A 15028-nucleotide genomic window follows, 5' to 3' on the forward strand; every position below is an offset into this window, starting at 1 on the left:
CACTTGACGCATTAGCGACTTTTTGGGAAAGAAACACTTGCCTGTCGCCATGGAAACGTGGAGTGGTGGCGATGGGAGGAGCACACTTTAGCCAAACCGCTGAGGTCTCCCGAGACCCCGGGTGCCGGCGGGTGCAGGGTTCAATTTGTGGGTTATCGCTTCTCGGCCTTTTGGCTAAGATCAAGTGTAGTATCTGTTCTTATCAGTTTAATATCTGATACGTCCCCCATTGGGGGACTACATATTAAATGGATTTTTCGAACAGGGAGTCGGAAAAATGGGGCTTGCTCCGTCCGCTCCACGCATCGACCCGGTATTGCAGTACCTCCGGGAACGGTGCAACACTTTTCTCCCATTGTCAAGGAAAACAACTACACGGAGGTAGGTAAAACATCCAGCAGAAGAAGAGAGGAAAAAAAAAGTTCCAAACTGAAAGAAGGGCGAAGCGCTTTTCGTGCGGTCCAGCGTTTTCCCTCCATTTTTCTTAAAAAAAAAAAAAAAAACGCTATTTGGTTTGGCATTCACCAGGATACTGTCTGTCTGTCTGTCTGTCTGTCTGTCTGTCTGTCTGTCTGTCTGTCTGTCTGTCTGTTTTTTTCACCAAAAAAAGAACAAATACTTCACCAGGATAGTGGGTCTGTGTCTGTTTGTCTGTGACTTTTTCCCCACAGCCCCCGAAAAGTTGGCGAGTGGGTTCGGGGACAACCCGCGAGAACCCGGCCTTGAGTAAACAGAGTGCATCTCGGGCCCCGACCTCTGACTTCCATACGACTCTGGTTTCTCTTCATTACGCACAAGCCTTTCGCCTTTTACTAAAGACTTCCGTGGAGAGGAACACTTACGAGTTCAACGTATTTTTGGAGGGGCTTTGCTTCTGGCAGAGCCCGATATCTTGTTTCAAGAGAAATCAACAGAGACGGCGTCTGCCTGCCTGCCTGCCGCGCAGACTTTTTGCTCAGGCATTTGAGTTCGTGCTGGCTGACCGGCGTATTTTTCCAGTCAAAGTAGTCACTTGACGCATTAGCGACTTTTTGGGAAAGAAACACTTGCCTGTCGCCATGGAAACGTGGAGTGGTGGCGATGGGAGGAGCACACTTTAGCCAAACCGCTGAGGTCTCCCGAGACCCCCGGGTGCCCGGCGGGTGCAGGGTTCAATTTGTGGGTTATCGCTTCTCGGCCTTTTGGCTAAGATCAAGTGTAGTATCTGTTCTTATCAGTTTAATATCTGATACGTCCCCCATTGGGGGACTACATATTAAATGGATTTTTCGAACAGGGAGTCGGAAAAATGGGGCTTGCTCCGTCCGCTCCACGCATCGACCCGGTATTGCAGTACCTCCGGGAACGGTGCAACACTTTTCTCCCATTGTCAAGGAAAACAACTACACGGAGGTAGGTAAAACATCCAGCAGAAGAAGAGAGGAAAAAAAAAGTTCCAAACTGAAAGAAGGGCGAAGCGCTTTTCGTGCGGTCCAGCGTTTTCCCTCCATTTTTCTTAAAAAAAAAAAAAAAAAACGCTATTTGGTTTGGCATTCACCAGGATACTGTCTGTCTGTCTGTCTGTCTGTCTGTCTGTCTGTCTGTCTGTCTGTCTGTCTGTCTGTCTTTTTTCACCAAAAAAAGAACAAATACTTCACCAGGATAGTGGGTCTGTGTCTGTTTGTCTGTGACTTTTTCCCCACAGCCCCGAAAAGTTGGCGAGTGGGTTCGGGGACAACCCGCGAGAACCCGGCCTTGAGTAAACAGAGTGCATCTCGGGCCCCGACCTCTGACTTCCATACGACTCTGGTTTCTCTTCATTACGCACAAGCCTTTCGCCTTTTACTAAAGACTTCCGTGGAGAGGAACACTTACGAGTTCAACGTATTTTTGGAGGGGCTTTGCTTCTGGCAGAGCCCGATATCTTGTTTCAAGAGAAATCAACAGAGACGGCGTCTGCCTGCCTGCCTGCCTGCCTGCCTGCCGCGCAGACTTTTTGCTCAGGCATTTGAGTTCGTGCTGGCTGACCGGCGTATTTTTCCAGTCAAAGTAGTCACTTGACGCATTAGCGACTTTTTGGGAAAGAAACACTTGCCTGTCGCCATGGAAACGTGGAGTGGTGGCGATGGGAGGAGCACACTTTAGCCAAACCGCTGAGGTCTCCCGAGACCCCGGGTGCCGGCGGGTGCAGGGTTCAATTTGTGGGTTATCGCTTCTCGGCCTTTTGGCTAAGATCAAGTGTAGTATCTGTTCTTATCAGTTTAATATCTGATACGTCCCCCATTGGGGGACTACATATTAAATGGATTTTTCGAACAGGGAGTCGGAAAAATGGGGCTTGCTCCGTCCGCTCCACGCATCGACCCGGTATTGCAGTACCTCCGGGAACGGTGCAACACTTTTCTCCCATTGTCAAGGAAAACAACTACACGGAGGTAGGTAAAACATCCAGCAGAAGAAGAGAGGAAAAAAAAAGTTCCAAACTGAAAGAAGGGCGAAGCGCTTTTACGTGCGGTCCAGCGTTTTCCCTCCATTTTTCTTAAAAAAAAAAAAAAAAAAACGCTATTTGGTTTGGCATTCACCAGGATACTGTCTGTCTGTCTGTCTGTCTGTCTGTCTGTCTGTCTGTCTGTCTGTCTGTCTGTCTGTTTTTCACCAAAAAAAAGAACAAATACTTCACCAGGATAGTGGGTCGTGTGTCTGTTTGTCTGTGACTTTTTCCCCACAGCCCCCGAAAACTTGGCGAGTGGGTTCGGGGACAACCCGCGAGAACCCGGCCTTGAGTAAACAGAGTGCATCTCGGGCCCCGACCTCTGACTTCCATACGACTCTGGTTTCTCTTCATTACGCACAAGCCTTTCGCCTTTTACTAAAGACTTCCGTGGAGAGGAACACTTACGAGTTCAACGTATTTTTGGAGGGGCTTTGCTTCTGGCAGAGCCCGATATCTTGTTTCAAGAGAAATCAACAGAGACGGCGTCTGCCTGCCTGCCTGCCTGCCTGCCTGCCGCGCAGACTTTTTGCTCAGGCATTTGAGTTCGTGCTGGCTGACCGGCGTATTTTTCCAGTCAAAGTAGTCACTTGACGCATTAGCGACTTTTTGGGAAAGAAACACTTGCCTGTCGCCATGGAAACGTGGAGTGGTGGCGATGGGAGGAGCACACTTTAGCCAAACCGCTGAGGTCTCCCGAGACCCCCGGGTGCCCGGCGGGTGCAGGGTTCAATTTGTGGGTTATCGCTTCTCGGCCTTTTGGCTAAGATCAAGTGTAGTATCTGTTCTTATCAGTTTAATATCTGATACGTCCCCCATTGGGGGACTACATATTAAATGGATTTTTCGAACAGGGAGTCGGAAAAATGGGGCTTGCTCCGTCCGCTCCACGCATCGACCCGGTATTGCAGTACCTCCGGGAACGGTGCAACACTTTTCTCCCATTGTCAAGGAAAACAACTACACGGAGGTAGGTAAAACATCCAGCAGAAGAAGAGAGGAAAAAAAAAAGTTCCAAACTGAAAGAAGGGCGAAGCGCTTTTCGTGCGGTCCAGCGTTTTCCCGCCATTTTTCTTTAAAAAAAAAAAAAAAAAAAAATGTATTTGGTTTGGCATTCACCAGGATAGTGTCTGTCTGTCTGTCTGTCTGTCTGTCTGTCTGTCTGTCTGTCTGTCTGTCTGTCTGTCTGTTTTTCACCAAAAAAATAACAAATACTTCACCAGGATAGTGGGTCGTGTGTCTGTTTGTCTGTGACTTTTTCCCCACAGCCCCGAAAACTTGGCGAGTGGGTTCGGGGACAACCCGCGAGAACCCGGCCTTGAGTAAACAGAGTGCATCTCGGGCCCCGACCTCTGACTTCCATACGACTCTGGTTTCTCTTCATTACGCACAAGCCTTTCGCCTTTTACTAAAGACTTCCGTGGAGAGGAACACTTACGAGTTCAACGTATTTTTGGAGGGGCTTTGCTTCTGGCAGAGCCCGATATCTTGTTTCAAGAGAAATCAACAGAGACGGGCGTCTGCCTGCCTGCCTGCCTGCCTGCCTGCCGCGCAGACTTTTTGCTCAGGCATTTGAGTTCGTGCTGGCTGACCGGCGTATTTTTCCAGTCAAAGTAGTCACTTGACGCATTAGCGACTTTTTGGGAAAGAAACACTTGCCTGTCGCCATGGAAACGTGGAGTGGTGGCGATGGGAGGAGCACACTTTAGCCAAACCGCTGAGGTCTCCCGAGACCCCCGGGTGCCCGGCGGGTGCAGGGTTCAATTTGTGGGTTATCGCTTCTCGGCCTTTTGGCTAAGATCAAGTGTAGTATCTGTTCTTATCAGTTTAATATCTGATACGTCCCCCATTGGGGGACTACATATTAAATGGATTTTTCGAACAGGGAGTCGGAAAAATGGGGCTTGCTCCGTCCGCTCCACGCATCGACCCGGTATTGCAGTACCTCCGGGAACGGTGCAACACTTTTCTCCCATTGTCAAGGAAAACAACTACACGGAGGTAGGTAAAACATCCAGCAGAAGAAGAGAGGAAAAAAAAAGTTCCAAACTGAAAGAAGGGCGAAGCGCTTTTCGTGCGGTCCAGCGTTTTCCCTCCATTTTTCTTTAAAAAAAAAAAAAAAAAAAAAAAAAAGCTATTTGGTTTGGCATTCACCAGGATACTGTCTGTCTGTCTGTCTGTCTGTCTGTCTGTCTGTCTGTCTGTCTGTCTGTCTGTCTGTTTTTCACCAAAAAAAGAACAAATACTTCACCAGGATAGTGGGTCTGGTTGTCTGTTTGTCTGTGACTTTTTCCCCACAGCCCCGAAAACTTGGCGAGTGGGTTCGGGGACAACCCGCGAGAACCCGGCCTTGAGTAAACAGAGTGCATCTCGGGCCCCGACCTCTGACTTCCATACGACTCTGGTTTCTCTTCATTACGCACAAGCCTTTCGCCTTTTACTAAAGACTTCCGTGGAGAGGAACACTTACGAGTTCAACGTATTTTTGGAGGGGCTTTGCTTCTGGCAGAGCCCGATATCTTGTTTCAAGAGAAATCAACAGAGACGGCGTCTGCCTGCCTGCCTGCCTGCCTGCCTGCCGCGCAGACTTTTTGCTCAGGCATTTGAGTTCGTGCTGGCTGACCGGCGTATTTTTCCAGTCAAAGTAGTCACTTGACGCATTAGCGACTTTTTGGGAAAGAAACACTTGCCTGTCGCCATGGAAACGTGGAGTGGTGGCGATGGGAGGAGCACACTTTAGCCAAACCGCTGAGGTCTCCCGAGACCCCCGGGTGCCCGGCGGGTGCAGGGTTCAATTTGTGGGTTATCGCTTCTCGGCCTTTTGGCTAAGATCAAGTGTAGTATCTGTTCTTATCAGTTTAATATCTGATACGTCCCCCATTGGGGGACTACATATTAAATGGATTTTTCGAACAGGGAGTCGGAAAAATGGGGCTTGCTCCGTCCGCTCCACGCATCGACCCGGTATTGCAGTACCTCCGGGAACGGTGCAACACTTTTCTCCCATTGTCAAGGAAAACAACTACACGGAGGTAGGTAAAACATCCAGCAGAAGAAGAGAGAAAAAAAAAATTCCAAACTGAAAGAAGGGCGAAGCGCTTTTCGTGCGGTCCAGCGTTTTCCCGCCATTTTTCTTAAAAAAAAAAAAAAAAAAATGGTATTTGGTTTGGCATTCACCAGGATAGTGTCTGTCTGTCTGTCTGTCTGTCTGTCTGTCTGTCTGTCTGTCTGTCTGTCTGTCTGTCTGTCTGTTTTTCACCAAAAAAATAACAAATACTTCACCAGGATAGTGGGTATGTGTCTGTCTGTTTGTCTGTGACTTTTTCCCCACAGCCCCGAAAAGTTGGCGAGTGGGTTCGGGGACAACCCGCGAGAACCCGGCCTTGAGTAAACAGAGTGCATCTCGGGCCCCGACCTCTGACTTCCATACGACTCTGGTTTCTCTTCATTACGCACAAGCCTTTCGCCTTTTACTAAAGACTTCCGTGGAGAGGAACACTTACGAGTTCAACGTATTTTTGGAGGGGCTTTGCTTCTGGCAGAGCCCGATATCTTGTTTCAAGAGAAATCAACAGAGACGGCGTCTGCCTGCCTGCCTGCCTGCCTGCCTGCCGCGCAGACTTTTTGCTCAGGCATTTGAGTTCGTGCTGGCTGACCGGCGTATTTTTCCAGTCAAAGTAGTCACTTGACGCATTAGCGACTTTTTGGGAAAGAAACACTTGCCTGTCGCCATGGAAACGTGGAGTGGTGGCGATGGGAGGAGCACACTTTAGCCAAACCGCTGAGGTCTCCCGAGACCCCGGGTGCCGGCGGGTGCAGGGTTCAATTTGTGGGTTATCGCTTCTCGGCCTTTTGGCTAAGATCAAGTGTAGTATCTGTTCTTATCAGTTTAATATCTGATACGTCCCCCATTGGGGGACTACATATTAAATGGATTTTTCGAACAGGGAGTCGGAAAAATGGGGCTTGCTCCGTCCGCTCCACGCATCGACCCGGTATTGCAGTACCTCCGGGAACGGTGCAACACTTTTCTCCCATTGTCAAGGAAAACAACTACACGGAGGTAGGTAAAACATCCAGCAGAAGAAGAGAGGAAAAAAAAAAGTTCCAAACTGAAAGAAGGGCGAAGCGCTTTTCGTGCGGTCCAGCGTTTTCCCTCCATTTTTCTTAAAAAAAAAAAAAAAAAACGCTATTTGGTTTGGCATTCACCAGGATACTGTCTGTCTGTCTGTCTGTCTGTCTGTCTGTCTGTCTGTCTGTCTGTCTGTCTGTCTGTTTTTCACCAAAAAAATAACAAATACTTCACCAGGATAGTGGGTATGGTTGTCTGTTTGTCTGTGACTTTTTCCCCACAGCCCCGAAAAGTTGGCGAGTGGGTTCGGGGACAACCCGAGAGAACCCGGCCTTGAGTAAACAGAGTGCATCTCGGGCCCCGACCTCTGACTTCCATACGACTCTGGTTTCTCTTCATTACGCACAAGCCTTTCGCCTTTTACTAAAGACTTCCGTGGAGAGGAACACTTACGAGTTCAACGTATTTTTGGAGGGGCTTTGCTTCTGGCAGAGCCCGATATCTTGTTTCAAGAGAAATCAACAGAGACGGCGTCTGCCTGCCTGCCTGCCTGCCTGCCTGCCGCGCAGACTTTTTGCTCAGGCATTTGAGTTCGTGCTGGCTGACCGGCGTATTTTTCCAGTCAAAGTAGTCACTTGACGCATTAGCGACTTTTTGGGAAAGAAACACTTGCCTGTCGCCATGGAAACGTGGAGTGGTGGCGATGGGAGGAGCACACTTTAGCCAAACCGCTGAGGTCTCCCGAGACCCCCGGGTGCCCGGCGGGTGCAGGGTTCAATTTGTGGGTTATCGCTTCTCGGCCTTTTGGCTAAGATCAAGTGTAGTATCTGTTCTTATCAGTTTAATATCTGATACGTCCCCCATTGGGGGACTACATATTAAATGGATTTTTCGAACAGGGAGTCGGAAAAATGGGGCTTGCTCCGTCCGCTCCACGCATCGACCCGGTATTGCAGTACCTCCGGGAACGGTGCAACACTTTTCTCCCATTGTCAAGGAAAACAACTACACGGAGGTAGGTAAAACATCCAGCAGAAGAAGAGAGGAGAAAAAAAAGTTCCAAACTGAAAGAAGGGCGAAGCGCTTTTCGTGCGGTCCAGCGTTTTCCCTCCATTTTTCTTAAAAAAAAAAAAAAAAAAAAACGCTATTTGGTTTGGCATTCACCAGGATAGTGTCTGTCTGTCTGTCTGTCTGTCTGTCTGTCTGTCTGTCTGTTCTGTCTGTCTGTCTGTTTTTCACCAAAAAAATAACAAATACTTCACCAGGATAGTGGGTATGTGTCTGTTTGTCTGTGACTTTTTCCCCACAGCCCCCGAAAAGTTGGCGAGTGGGTTCGGGGACAACCCGCGAGAACCCGGCCTTGAGTAAACAGAGTGCATCTCGGGCCCCGACCTCTGACTTCCATACGACTCTGGTTTCTCTTCATTACGCACAAGCCTTTCGCCTTTTACTAAAGACTTCCGTGGAGAGGAACACTTACGAGTTCAACGTATTTTTGGAGGGGCTTTGCTTCTGGCAGAGCCCGATATCTTGTTTCAAGAGAAATCAACAGAGACGGCGTCTGCCTGCCTGCCTGCCTGCCGGCCACGCAGACTTTTTGCTCAGGCATTTGAGTTCGTGCTGGCTGACCGGCGTATTTTTCCAGTCAAAGTAGTCACTTGACGCATTAGCGACTTTTTGGGAAAGAAACACTTGCCTGTCGCCATGGAAACGTGGAGTGGTGGCGATGGGAGGAGCACACTTTAGCCAAACCGCTGAGGTCTCCCGAGACCCCCGGGTGCCCGGCGGGTGCAGGGTTCAATTTGTGGGTTATCGCTTCTCGGCCTTTTGGCTAAGATCAAGTGTAGTATCTGTTCTTATCAGTTTAATATCTGATACGTCCCCCATTGGGGGACTACATATTAAATGGATTTTTCGAACAGGGAGTCGGAAAAATGGGGCTTGCTCCGTCCGCTCCACGCTGTCGACCCGGTATTGCAGTACCTCCGGGAACGGTGCAACACTTTTCTCCCATTGTCAAGGAAAACAACTACACGGAGGTAGGTAAAACATCCAGCAGAAGAAGAGAGGAAAAAAAAGAAGTTCCAAACTGAAAGAAGGGCGAAAGCGCTTTTCGTGCGGTCCAGCGTTTTTCCTCCATTTTTCTTAAAAAAAAAAAAAAAAAAAAAGTTATTTGGTTTGGCATTCACCAGGATACTGTCTGTCTGTCTGTCTGTCTGTCTGTCTGTCTGTCTGTCTGTCTGTCTGTCTGTCTGTTTTTCACCAAAAAAAGAACAAATACTTCACCAGGATAGTGGGTCTGTGTCTGTTTGTCTGTGACTTTTTCCCCACAGCCCCGAAAAGTTGGCGAGTGAGTTGGTTGGGACAACCCGCGAGAACCCGGCCTTGAGTAAACAGAGTGCATCTCGGGCCCCGACCTCTGACTTCCATACGACTCTGGTTTCTCTTCATTACGCACAAGCCTTTCGCCTTTTACTAAAGACTTCCGTGGAGAGGAACACTTACGGAGTTCAACGTATTTTTGGAGGGGCTTTGCTTCTGGCAGAGCCCGATATCTTGTTTCAAGAGAAATCAACAGAGACGGCGTCTGCCTGCCTGCCTGCCTGCCTGCCTGCCGCGCAGACTTTTTGCTCAGGCATTTGAGTTCGTGCTGGCTGACCGGCGTTTTTTTCCAGTCAAAGTAGTCACTTGACGCATTAGCGACTTTTTGGGAAAGAAACACTTGCCTGTCGCCATGGAAACGTGGAGTGGTGGCGATGGGAGGAGCACACTTTAGCCAAACCGCTGAGGTCTCCCGAGACCCCGGGTGCCGGCGGGTGCAGGGTTCAATTTGTGGGTTATCGCTTCTCGGCCTTTTGGCTAAGATCAAGTGTAGTATCTGTTCTTATCAGTTTAATATCTATAACGTCCCCCATTGGGGGACTACATATTAAATGGATTTTTCGAACAGGGAGTCGGAAAAATGGGGCTTGCTCCGTCCGCTCCACGCATCGACCCGGTATTGCAGTACCTCCGGGAACGGTGCAACACTTTTCTCCCATTGTCAAGGAAAACAACTACACGGAGGTAGGTAAAACATCCAGCAGAAGAAGAGAGGAAAAAAAAAGTTCCAAACTGAAAGAAGGAAGAAGCGCTTTTACGTGCGGTCCAGCGTTTTCCCTCCATTTTTCTTAAAAAAAAAAAAAAAAAAAAGCTATTTGGTTTGGCATTCACCAGGATACTGTCTGTCTGTCTGTCTGTCTGTCTGTCTGTCTGTCTGTCTGTCTGTCTGTCTGTCTGTTTTTTTCACCAAAAAAAGAACAAATACTTCACCAGGATAGTGGGTCTGTGTCTGTTTGTCTGTGACTTTTTCCCCACAGCCCCGAAAAGTTGGCGAGTGGGTTCGGGGACAACCCGCGAGAACCCGGCCTTGAGTAAACAGAGTGCATCTCGGGCCCCGACCTCTGACTTCCATACGACTCTGGTTTCTCTTCATTACGCACAAGCCTTTCGCCTTTTACTAAAGACTTCCGTGGAGAGGAACACTTACGAGTTCAACGTATTTTTGGAGGGGCTTTGCTTCTGGCAGAGCCCGATATCTTGTTTCAAGAGAAATCAACAGAGACCGGCGTCTGCCTGCCTGCCTGCCTGCCTGCCTGCCGCGCGCACTTTTTGCTCAGGCATTTGAGTTCGTGCTGGCTGACCGGCGTATTTTTCCAGTCAAAGTAGTCACTTGACGCATTAGCGACTTTTGGGGAAAGAAACACTTGCCTGTCGCCATGGAAACGTGGAGTGGTGGCGATGGGAGGAGCACACTTTAGCCAAACCGCTGAGGTCTCCCGAGACCCCGGGTGCCCGGCGGGTGCAGGGTTCAATTTGTGGGTTATCGCTTCTCGGCCTTTTGGCTAAGATCAAGTGTAGTATCTGTTCTTATCAGTTTAATATCTGATACGTCCCCCATTGGGGGACTACATATTAAATGGATTTTTCGAACAGGGAGTCGGAAAAATGGGGCTTGCTCCGTCCGCTCCACGCATCGACCCGGTATTGCAGTACCTCCGGGAACGGTGCAACACTTTTCTCCCATTGTCAAGGAAAACAACTACACGGAGGTAGGTAAAACATCCAGCAGAAGAAGAGAGGAAAAAAAAAGTTCCAAACTGAAAGAAAGGGCGAAGCGCTTTGCGTGCGGTCCAGCGTTTTCCCTCCATTTTTCTTAAAAAAAAAAAAAAAAAAACGCTATTTGGTTTGGCATTCACCAGGATACTGTCTGTCTGTCTGTCTGTCTGTCTGTCTGTCTGTCTGTCTGTCTGTCTGTCTGTCTGTTTTTCACCAAAAAAAGAACAAATACTTCACCAGGATAGTGGGTCTGTGTCTGTTTGTCTGTGACTTTTTCCCCACAGCCCCCGAAAAGTTGGCGAGTGGGTTCGGGGACAACCCGCGAGAACCCGGCCTTGAGTAAACAGAGTGCATCTCGGGCCCCGACCTCTGACTTCCATACGACTCTGGTTTCTCTTCATTACGCACAAGCCTTTCGCCTTTTACTAAAGACTTCCGTGGAGAGGAACACTTACGAGTTCAACGTATTTTTGGAGGGGCTTTGCTTCTGGCAGAGCCCGATATCTTGTTTCAAGAGAAATCAACAGAGACGGCGTCTGCCTGCCTGCCTGCCTGCCTGCCTGCCGCGCAGACTTTTTGCTCAGGCATTTGAGTTCGTGCTGGCTGACCCGGCGTAATTTTCCAGTCAAAGTAGTCACTTGACGCATTAGCGACTTTTTGAAAGAAACACTTGCCTGTCGCCATGGAAACGTGGAGTGGTGGCGATGGGAGGAGCACACTTTAGCCAAACCGCTGAGGTCTCCCGAGACCCCGGGTGCCGGCGGGTGCAGGGTTCAATTTGTGGGTTATCGCTTCTCGGCCTTTTGGCTAAGATCAAGTGTAGTATCTGTTCTTATCAGTTTAATATCTGATACGTCCCCCATTGGGGGACTACATATTAAATGGATTTTTTCGAACAGGGAGTCGGAAAAATGGGGCTTGCTCCGTCCGCTCCACTGCATCGACCCGGTATTGCAGTACCTCCGGAAACGGTGCAACACTTTTCTCCCATTGTCAAGAGAAACAACTACTAGGAGAGTAGGTAAAACATCCAGCAGAAGAAGAGAGGAAAAAAAAAGTTCCAAACTGAAAGAAGGGCGAAGCGCTTTCCGTGCGGTCCAGCGTTTTCCCTCCATTTTTCTTAAAAAAAAAAAAAAAAAAAAAGCTATTTGGTTTGGCATTCACCAGGATACTGTCTGTCTGTCTGTCTGTCTGTCTGTCTGTCTGTCTGTCTGTCGTCTGTCTGTCTGTCTGTTTTACACCAAAAAAAAAACAAATACTTCACCAGGATAGTGGGTCTGTGTCTGTTTGTCTGTGACTTTTTCCCCACAGCCCCGAAAAGTTGGCGAGTGGGTTCGGGGACAACCCGCGGAACCCGGCCTTGAGTAAACAGAGTGCATCTCGGGCCCCGACCTCTGACTTCCATACGACTCTGGTTTCTCTTCATTACGCACAAGCCTTGCGCCTTTTACTAAAGACTTCCGTGGAGAGGAACACTTACGAGTTCAACGTATTTTTGGAGGGGCTTTGCTTCTGGCAGAGCCCGATATCTTGTTTCAAGAGAAATCAACAGAGACGGCGTCTGCCTGCCTGCCTGCCTGCCTGCCTGCGGCGCAGACTTTTTGCTCAGGCATTTGAGTTCGTGCTGGCTGAACGGCGTATTTTCCAGTCAAAGTAGTCACTTGACGCGATTAGCGACTTTTGGGGAAAGAAACACTTGCCTGTCGCCATGGAAACGTGGAGTGGTGGCGATGGGAGGAGCACACTTTAGCCAAAACGCTGAGGTCTCCCGAGACCCCGGGTGCCCGGCGGGTGCAGGGTTCAATTTGTGGGTTATCGCTTCTCGGCCTTTTGGCTAAGATCAAGTGTAGTATCTGTTCTTATCAGTTTAATATCTGATACGTCCCCCATTGGGGGACTACATATTAAATGGATTTTTCGAACAGGGAGTCGGAAAAATGGGGCTTGCTCCGTCCGCTCCACGCATCGACCCGGTATTGCAGTACCTCCGGGAACGGTGCAACACTTTTCTCCCATTGTCAAGGAAAACAACTACACGGAGGTAGGTAAAACATCCAGCAGAAGAAGAGAGGAAAAAAAAAGTTCCAAACTGAAAGAAGGGCGAAGCGCTTTTACGTGGGTCCAGCGTTTTCCTCCATTTTTCTTTAAAAAAAAAAAAAAAAAAAAAGCTATTTGGTTTGGCATTCACCAGGATACTGTCTGTCTGTCTGTCTGTCTGTCTGTCTGTCTGTCTGTCTGTCTGTCTGTCTGTCTGTTTTTTCACCAAAAAAAGAACAAATACTTCACCAGGATAGTGGGTCTGTGTCTGTTTGTCTGTGACTTTTTCCCCACAGCCCCGAAAAGTTGGCGAGTGGGTTCGGGGACAACCCGCGAGAACCCGGCCTTGAGTAAACAGAGTGCATCTCGGGCCCCGACCTCTGACTTCCATACGACTCTGGTTTCTCTTCATTACGCACAAGCCTTTCGCTTTTTACTAAAGACTTCCGTGGAGAGGAACACTTACGAGTTCAACGTATTTTTGGAGGGGCTTTGCTTCTGGCAGAGCCCGATATCTTGTTTCAAGAGAAATCAACAGAGACGGCGTCTGCCTGCCTGCCTGCCTGCCTGCCTGCCGCGCAGACTTTTTGCTCAGGCATTTGAGTTCGTGCTGGCTGACCGGCGTATTTTTCCAGTCAAAGTAGTCACTTGACGCATTAGCGACTTTTTGGGAAAGAAACACTTGCCTGTCGCCATGGAAAACGTGGAGTGGTGGCGATGGGAGGAGCACACTTTAGCCAAACCGCTGAGGTCTCCCGAGACCCCGGGTGCCCGGGCGGGTGCAGGGTTCAATTTGTGGGTTATCGCTTCTCGGCCTTTTGGCTAAGATCAAGTGTAGTATCTGTTCTTATCAGTTTAATATCTGATACGTCCCCCATTGGGGGACTACATATTAAATGGATTTCGAACAGGGAGTCGGAAAAATGGGGCTTGCTCCGTCCGCTCCACGCGCATCGAACCGGTATTGCAGTACCTCCGGGAACGGTGCAACACTTTTCTCCCATTGTCAAGGAAAACAACTACACGGAGGTAGGTAAAACATCCAGCAGAAGAAGAGAGGAAAAAAAAAGATTCCAAACTGAAAGAAAGGGCAGAGCAGCATCGCGCGCGCGGTCCAGCGTTTTCCCTCCATTTTTCTTAAAAAAAAAAAAAAAAAACGCTATTTGGTTTGGCATTCACCAGGATACTGTCGTCGTCTGTCTGTCTGTCTGTCTGTCTGTCTGTCTGTCTGTCTGTCTGTCTGTTTTTCACCAAAAAAATAACAAATACTTCACCAGGATAGTGGGTCTGTGTCTGTTTGTCTGTGACTTTTTCCCCACAGCCCCGAAAAGTTGGCGAGTGGGTTCGGGGACACCCGCGAGAACCCGGCCTTGAGTAAACAGAGTGCATCTCGGGCCCCGACCTCTGACTTCCATACGACTCTGGTTTCTCTTCATTACGCACAAGCCTTTCGGCGCCTTTTACTAAAGACTTCCGTGGAGAGGAACACTTACGAGTTCAACGTATTTTTGGAGGGGCTTTGCTTCTGGCAGAGCCCGATATCTTGTTTCAAGAGAAATCAACAGAGACGGCGTCTGCCTGCCTGCCTGCCTGCCTGCCTTGCCTGCGCAGACTTTTTGCTCAGGCATTTGAGTTCAGTGCTGGCTGACCGGCGTATTTTTCCAGTCAAAGTAGTCACTTGACGCATTAGCGACTTTGGGGAAAGAAACACTTGCCTGTCGCCATGGAAACGTGGAGTGGTGGCGATGGGAGGAGCACACTTTAGCCAAACCGCTGAGGTCTCCCGAGACCCCGCGTGCCCGGCGGGTGCAGGGTTCAATTTGTGGGTTATCATCGCTCGGCCTTTTGGCTAAGATCAAGTAGTATATCTGTTCTTATCAGTTTAATATCTGAATACGTCCCCCATTGGGGGACTACATATTAAATGGATTTTTCGAACAGGGAGTCGGAAAAATGGGGCTTGCTCCGTCCGCTCCACGCATCGACCCGGTATTGCAGTACCTCCGGGAACGGTGCAACACTTTTCTCCCATTGTCAAGGAAAACAACTACACGGAGGTAGGTAAAACATCCAGCAGAAGAAGAGAGGAAAAAAAAAAGTTCCAAACTGAAAGAAGGGCGAAGCGCTTTTCGTGCGGTCCAGCGTTTTCCCTCCATTTTTCTTAAAAAAAAAAAAAAAAAAAAACGCTATTTGGTTTGGCATTCACCAGGATACTGTCTGTCTGTCTGTCTGTCTGTCTGTCTGCTCTGTCTGTCTGTCTGTCTGTCTTCTGTTTTTCACCAAAAAAAGAACAAATACTTCACCAGGATAGTGGGTCTGTGTCTGTTTGTCTGTGACTTTTTCCCACAGCC

The 15028-nt window shown here is 49.0% G+C and overlaps 29 non-coding genes across 29 annotated transcripts; all 29 read left to right on the forward strand.

The window, feature by feature from the left end:
- The first annotated feature begins 154 nt into the window (after positions 1-154).
- Positions 155-347, forward strand: LOC121553127. Its single transcript, XR_005997495.2, has one exon. It is a non-coding gene; the product is annotated as a U2 spliceosomal RNA (small nuclear RNA).
- A 421-nt stretch (positions 348-768) lies between these two features.
- On the forward strand, positions 769-885 carry LOC121553004. Its single transcript, XR_005997380.1, has one exon. It is a non-coding gene; the product is annotated as a U5 spliceosomal RNA (small nuclear RNA).
- A 280-nt stretch (positions 886-1165) lies between these two features.
- On the forward strand, positions 1166-1358 carry LOC121553130. Its single transcript, XR_005997498.2, has one exon. It is a non-coding gene; the product is annotated as a U2 spliceosomal RNA (small nuclear RNA).
- A 422-nt stretch (positions 1359-1780) lies between these two features.
- LOC121553003 lies at positions 1781-1897 on the forward strand. Its single transcript, XR_005997379.1, has one exon. It is a non-coding gene; the product is annotated as a U5 spliceosomal RNA (small nuclear RNA).
- Positions 1898-2187: 290 nt separating this feature from the next.
- Positions 2188-2380, forward strand: LOC121553129. The gene has a single exon (XR_005997497.2). It is a non-coding gene; the product is annotated as a U2 spliceosomal RNA (small nuclear RNA).
- A 424-nt stretch (positions 2381-2804) lies between these two features.
- LOC121553002 lies at positions 2805-2921 on the forward strand. Its single transcript, XR_005997378.1, has one exon. It is a non-coding gene; the product is annotated as a U5 spliceosomal RNA (small nuclear RNA).
- A 292-nt stretch (positions 2922-3213) lies between these two features.
- On the forward strand, positions 3214-3406 carry LOC121553125. Its single transcript, XR_005997493.2, has one exon. It is a non-coding gene; the product is annotated as a U2 spliceosomal RNA (small nuclear RNA).
- A 428-nt stretch (positions 3407-3834) lies between these two features.
- LOC121553001 lies at positions 3835-3951 on the forward strand. The gene has a single exon (XR_005997377.1). It is a non-coding gene; the product is annotated as a U5 spliceosomal RNA (small nuclear RNA).
- A 293-nt stretch (positions 3952-4244) lies between these two features.
- LOC121553110 lies at positions 4245-4437 on the forward strand. The gene has a single exon (XR_005997480.2). It is a non-coding gene; the product is annotated as a U2 spliceosomal RNA (small nuclear RNA).
- A 429-nt stretch (positions 4438-4866) lies between these two features.
- LOC121553000 lies at positions 4867-4983 on the forward strand. Its single transcript, XR_005997376.1, has one exon. It is a non-coding gene; the product is annotated as a U5 spliceosomal RNA (small nuclear RNA).
- A 292-nt stretch (positions 4984-5275) lies between these two features.
- LOC121553101 lies at positions 5276-5468 on the forward strand. The gene has a single exon (XR_005997471.1). It is a non-coding gene; the product is annotated as a U2 spliceosomal RNA (small nuclear RNA).
- A 431-nt stretch (positions 5469-5899) lies between these two features.
- On the forward strand, positions 5900-6016 carry LOC121552999. Its single transcript, XR_005997375.1, has one exon. It is a non-coding gene; the product is annotated as a U5 spliceosomal RNA (small nuclear RNA).
- Positions 6017-6306: 290 nt separating this feature from the next.
- On the forward strand, positions 6307-6499 carry LOC121553121. The gene has a single exon (XR_005997490.2). It is a non-coding gene; the product is annotated as a U2 spliceosomal RNA (small nuclear RNA).
- Positions 6500-6921: 422 nt separating this feature from the next.
- Positions 6922-7038, forward strand: LOC121552998. The gene has a single exon (XR_005997374.1). It is a non-coding gene; the product is annotated as a U5 spliceosomal RNA (small nuclear RNA).
- A 292-nt stretch (positions 7039-7330) lies between these two features.
- LOC121553119 lies at positions 7331-7523 on the forward strand. Its single transcript, XR_005997488.2, has one exon. It is a non-coding gene; the product is annotated as a U2 spliceosomal RNA (small nuclear RNA).
- A 425-nt stretch (positions 7524-7948) lies between these two features.
- Positions 7949-8065, forward strand: LOC121552997. The gene has a single exon (XR_005997373.1). It is a non-coding gene; the product is annotated as a U5 spliceosomal RNA (small nuclear RNA).
- Positions 8066-8353: 288 nt separating this feature from the next.
- On the forward strand, positions 8354-8547 carry LOC121553111. The gene has a single exon (XR_005997481.2). It is a non-coding gene; the product is annotated as a U2 spliceosomal RNA (small nuclear RNA).
- Positions 8548-8973: 426 nt separating this feature from the next.
- On the forward strand, positions 8974-9091 carry LOC121552995. Its single transcript, XR_005997371.2, has one exon. It is a non-coding gene; the product is annotated as a U5 spliceosomal RNA (small nuclear RNA).
- Positions 9092-9381: 290 nt separating this feature from the next.
- Positions 9382-9574, forward strand: LOC121553090. Its single transcript, XR_005997461.2, has one exon. It is a non-coding gene; the product is annotated as a U2 spliceosomal RNA (small nuclear RNA).
- A 423-nt stretch (positions 9575-9997) lies between these two features.
- LOC121552994 lies at positions 9998-10114 on the forward strand. The gene has a single exon (XR_005997370.1). It is a non-coding gene; the product is annotated as a U5 spliceosomal RNA (small nuclear RNA).
- Positions 10115-10406: 292 nt separating this feature from the next.
- Positions 10407-10599, forward strand: LOC121553109. Its single transcript, XR_005997479.2, has one exon. It is a non-coding gene; the product is annotated as a U2 spliceosomal RNA (small nuclear RNA).
- Positions 10600-11021: 422 nt separating this feature from the next.
- On the forward strand, positions 11022-11138 carry LOC121552992. Its single transcript, XR_005997369.1, has one exon. It is a non-coding gene; the product is annotated as a U5 spliceosomal RNA (small nuclear RNA).
- A 289-nt stretch (positions 11139-11427) lies between these two features.
- LOC121553116 lies at positions 11428-11622 on the forward strand. Its single transcript, XR_005997485.2, has one exon. It is a non-coding gene; the product is annotated as a U2 spliceosomal RNA (small nuclear RNA).
- Positions 11623-12046: 424 nt separating this feature from the next.
- LOC121552991 lies at positions 12047-12163 on the forward strand. Its single transcript, XR_005997368.2, has one exon. It is a non-coding gene; the product is annotated as a U5 spliceosomal RNA (small nuclear RNA).
- Positions 12164-12454: 291 nt separating this feature from the next.
- LOC121553078 lies at positions 12455-12647 on the forward strand. The gene has a single exon (XR_005997449.1). It is a non-coding gene; the product is annotated as a U2 spliceosomal RNA (small nuclear RNA).
- Positions 12648-13069: 422 nt separating this feature from the next.
- LOC121552990 lies at positions 13070-13186 on the forward strand. The gene has a single exon (XR_005997367.2). It is a non-coding gene; the product is annotated as a U5 spliceosomal RNA (small nuclear RNA).
- A 293-nt stretch (positions 13187-13479) lies between these two features.
- On the forward strand, positions 13480-13672 carry LOC121553066. Its single transcript, XR_005997438.2, has one exon. It is a non-coding gene; the product is annotated as a U2 spliceosomal RNA (small nuclear RNA).
- Positions 13673-14093: 421 nt separating this feature from the next.
- On the forward strand, positions 14094-14213 carry LOC121552989. The gene has a single exon (XR_005997366.2). It is a non-coding gene; the product is annotated as a U5 spliceosomal RNA (small nuclear RNA).
- A 293-nt stretch (positions 14214-14506) lies between these two features.
- On the forward strand, positions 14507-14700 carry LOC121553118. The gene has a single exon (XR_005997487.2). It is a non-coding gene; the product is annotated as a U2 spliceosomal RNA (small nuclear RNA).
- The last annotated feature ends 328 nt before the right edge of the window (positions 14701-15028 follow it).

This window comes from Coregonus clupeaformis, unplaced genomic scaffold (genome assembly GCF_020615455.1).
Source record: "Coregonus clupeaformis isolate EN_2021a unplaced genomic scaffold, ASM2061545v1 scaf0160, whole genome shotgun sequence".
NCBI lineage: Eukaryota > Metazoa > Chordata > Actinopteri > Salmoniformes > Salmonidae > Coregonus > Coregonus clupeaformis.